The sequence below is a fragment of the Aptenodytes forsteri genome, unplaced genomic scaffold (genome assembly GCF_000699145.1).
Source record: "Aptenodytes forsteri isolate BGI_AS27 unplaced genomic scaffold, ASM69914v1 Scaffold139, whole genome shotgun sequence".
Taxonomy (NCBI): Eukaryota; Metazoa; Chordata; class Aves; order Sphenisciformes; family Spheniscidae; genus Aptenodytes; species Aptenodytes forsteri.
In genome coordinates this window covers 446,091-449,902 of record NW_008794414.1, presented here as the reverse complement: position 1 = coordinate 449,902, position 3,812 = coordinate 446,091, and the positions used below count along the sequence as shown (strand labels likewise).

General features: G+C 39.2%; 1 protein-coding gene across 1 annotated transcript in view; it reads left to right on the top strand.

Moving 5' to 3' along the window:
* The first annotated feature begins 661 nt into the window (after positions 1 to 661).
* The window catches only part of RAB2A (RAB2A, member RAS oncogene family), a 36,973-nt gene continuing 33,822 nt past the window's right edge, over positions 662 to 3,812 (top strand). The window contains exons 1-2 of the mRNA XM_009289253.1: positions 662 to 682; positions 972 to 1,043. The gene's annotated coding sequence lies outside the window, so the exon portion shown is untranslated. The remainder of the gene's footprint in view (positions 683 to 971; positions 1,044 to 3,812) is intronic.

Sequence of the window (3,812 nt, the reverse complement as noted above, 5' to 3'; positions counted from 1 at the left end):
CACCTTATCTTGCTGGACAGATAAAGCAAAGTGCAGTGGGAACTTGGATGCTGCAGGGTTGTATGTTATGTGATATAGTTCAGAGTTTAGAAGTATGTAACCCAAATGTATGACTGTCAAGTTTTAAAAGGCTGAAAAGATGAAATTTGACAGAGCAGAATGGGAAGAATGACCCCTCCCAAGTAAAAGAACAAGGAAAAATTAACTGTAAAAAGTATTATGTTTACAAACCTAGGTAGTTTGAGTACTCCTATTGACTGTATTAACTTTTGCTTTTCTGTGCTTTCATGAACAGAAGAAATTGCCCTTTTGCTGACCGGTGTCCATGTAATGTGAAGTAGTTAACCCATTTGGGTCTGAAATTGGGATATCTGAGGGGGACAATGTTTGTGTTGTCTGTCTGGCCGTAATGTGAACTCAGCTGTTGCCAGTTCTGCTTGGACTGTTTTTTGGCCTATTGGGAACCAGTGGGCAGTAACACATAGTGGTTGTAAGCAGCCATATATGTACTGCTGTTACTTCAGCTGATAAATTAGGAGATAGGTGGGAGTGAGGTGCTATTGAGGATCTAGTTAGCTTGGAAGAAAGCTGAAAGTACTGAAGGGGAAGCAGACATAGAGTTGTAAGCAGCAGCAAGACTTACAGTTACTGTGGAGAGAGGATATGAAATGATACTTTGAAGGTCTGGTAGGAAATGTTTTTCTGCTTAATTTTAAAGGCAGAACTACTTTTTAAAAAGAATTAATTTTTGTTCAATTTTTGAAAATAACTGCTTTGACTTTAATTTTTCTGGAACTTTAAAAGCTGTTATAAAAAAGTTGCATACACTTCAAAGTAGGTGAAATGTAGTATTTCAAGTTCTAGTAATGAATTTTAAACAATATATACCATTCACTTAAATTAATTTCTATTGGTTCTTAACAGATTTTTATTTTATTTGCTTAAAACTTCTTTTGTTTCTTTTTTTTTAGGTGTTGGGAAATCATGTTTATTGTTACAGTTTACAGACAAGCGGTTTCAACCAGTCCACGATCTCACTATTGGTAGGTCTCTTTTGTCCCCCACAATGCTAATGGTTAAGCAGCTAGGGAACCTCAGCATGCATTTATGAGTTTTTTGTGCTGTGGTAATGTAGGATTTGTGCTGTGTTAAGGTAGCAGTGAATCTTTAGCTGATGAATATTTCTTAGCTAATAAAGCCAAGTAGAGGCCTTTTTTTCTTATTGGGAAGGTACAGTCTGAAACAATTTTAAAAATTCATAGCTAGAGTATCTCAACTGTCTCTTCAGAAAAGCTAAAAACTGGGCATGGAAGCAGAATTGGCCAAGCTTGAAATGCGTTGATGGTGGTGTGAATAGCAGATTTTTCACTAGGGAACCGAATATTAGCCTAGCCACAGAACCTTGAAAACAAGTTACAGATAAACTAAAGCAAAGTTAACCTTAAAGATGAATAAACAAATTTACTATTTGGGAAGACTAACTTCTGGATAGACAAGGATTGAAGTGTGAAGATATTCACTGTTTGGAAGGGACAGGGGTTTTTCTTCCTGAGTCCTCAACTGGATGTGGACCATTTGTGTTAGGTATGATTTGATATTGATACTGGGTGAAATGAATACATGTTGACAGAATGCATTGCCTCTGATCTAACTACAGTAAATGATACAAACTTTTCTTCATCTTTCCACGCAAAATATGAGGAATAGTGTGGGAATAAATTCTTCTGTAGGCAAGCTTAGTCTTCAGATCAGTTTCAGTGTTAAGCATAACAGATGCTAGCCTCTGATAAGGTTGCAGAACCTTTGAACAACTTCTTGATGTTATTTCAAGGAACCTATCATCTCTAATCATGATGAGCCTTGGACAAAATGTATCCCTAGTCTCTATTTTCATTTTGTGCCCTGGAATAGGTAGGCTTCCTGTGTTTGGGAGTACTGAAATAGATGCTTGAAATATCAACAAATATTCTTCATGTAACAGAATGTATCAGGTGGTTTAGTTATGGCTTCCCTTTCTCTCCACAGTCCTCCCACACCTTGTGTGTGGCTGTCTAATATAATTCCAATTCTTAGGCTAACATCAGTTTTCAAATATTTCTGAGGTCTTGGCAGCAGATAGGCTGGCTGAATAAAGAGCCTGAGTTCTTTAGGGAGGCATGAGTTATTGTCATCTCTTCTTCTTTAGGCCTGCCAAATATATGACACCTTATATATCACTTATGCCTTTAGCAGCCCTGTCACATCAGCAAACTGATAGGCTGTGGGGAAACAGCTTCACCTCAGCAGGGTGGTTGTAGTGCCAGTTCTTTGCCTGGCATATAGCTAGCTGAAATCTGGGAGCAGAAACTGAAGCTAGAAGGTGAACCTAGATAGCAACATAATGAGGGATGTAGGAATGGAACGTGGGAAGCTGCTTGGAAAGGGGAAGAAGGGGCACGGGCTGGAAGCAGCCTCCTTTCACTTAACTGATAGGGCATGTGTGTGTGTTTTGGCCAGGAGAATGCTTCTGCCAAGTGCCCAAACAGATTTAGAAAGACAGAGATAAATAAAGAACATGGGTTCAAAGTCATAGGAATGCCCATGCAGGGTGAGATGGCATGGGTGGATGTTACCTAATGTGCTTCCAACTGATGATGTTAAAACTCCTGAGAACTTGTAGATTGAATAAAAAGGCTTGTGTTACATAGCCTAACTTTTTTCAATATAATACAATGATTTTGGCCTATGGGAGTGCAGATTCTATTCCTGCTGTGAGGAACTCGGGAGAGTAGAAGGAAAACTGAAATTGGACATGTGGGAAAAAGACATTTCATCTAGAGTTGTGCAAAATGTAGCCCTAAATTCTAGTATAGCTAGCCTAAAATGTTATCTCTAAGATGTAAGAAATTCAGAGAGAAACTTTACCTCTAATGAAAACAAGATGGGGGGAAAAAAATAGATAGAATACATAGAAGCAGGTATTTTTCTGTCTTTGAGCTACATTCAGAATTGTGGATAGTTGTAATAGTGTACTCTAAAAGAGCTTACAATGCCACAACTGTCTCAATTTATTTTTCATTTGGGAATTGAAGTGTCTGTTATTAAAAGAAATGAAGGAGGGAGGGAGAAGCTGCATTGATGCAGTTGCAGGGGAGGAACAAACCCAAAAAAACCCCAAACACACAAACCCCCAACCGAAAAAAAAAAAAGCCCACAACATTTGTAGGTAGATATGGGTGACAAAAACCGTTGTTAAAATTCTGTTTGGTTTGCCCATTGCCCTTAGGACATGCCCTTATTGTAAATTTGAACAGCTTCTATTCCTTCTTTAAAAGAACAAACTTACCATCAAACTGTGTGTGTTGTTTCAAATTCAGAATTTTCTCTCAGCAGATACTTTGATGGAACAGGATAAATACTCTTTTAATTTTTCTGTGGGGTTGTGTGTAGAAACTAAACATTTAAGATGATTGCTGGATTTAAATCAGCAGGTCTATGTCTGCATTTTGAGATCAGGTAATACCTGCAGTGTTGACACTTGTAGTAGGCCAAGAACCTTCCCCTGGTGTTGCAGTTGACTTCAGAGAGAGCATTGTCATTCACCTGCTTCCTCCTTTCTGCCCCTCCCCCTCCATTCTTTCAACTTGTTTGCATACAGTTACCGCAAGTTATTTGGATGCTAAAGAGAGCGGGATGTTCTCTGGTCCACAGCTTTTATTTGGCTCTGATACCCTGTGTGTGGGAGAGCGGTTCCTCCTTGCCCCCTTCCCCAAAAGTTATTCTGCAGAAAGCAATGCCCCCCCCCCCCCCCCCCACCACTCACCCTCCACCTT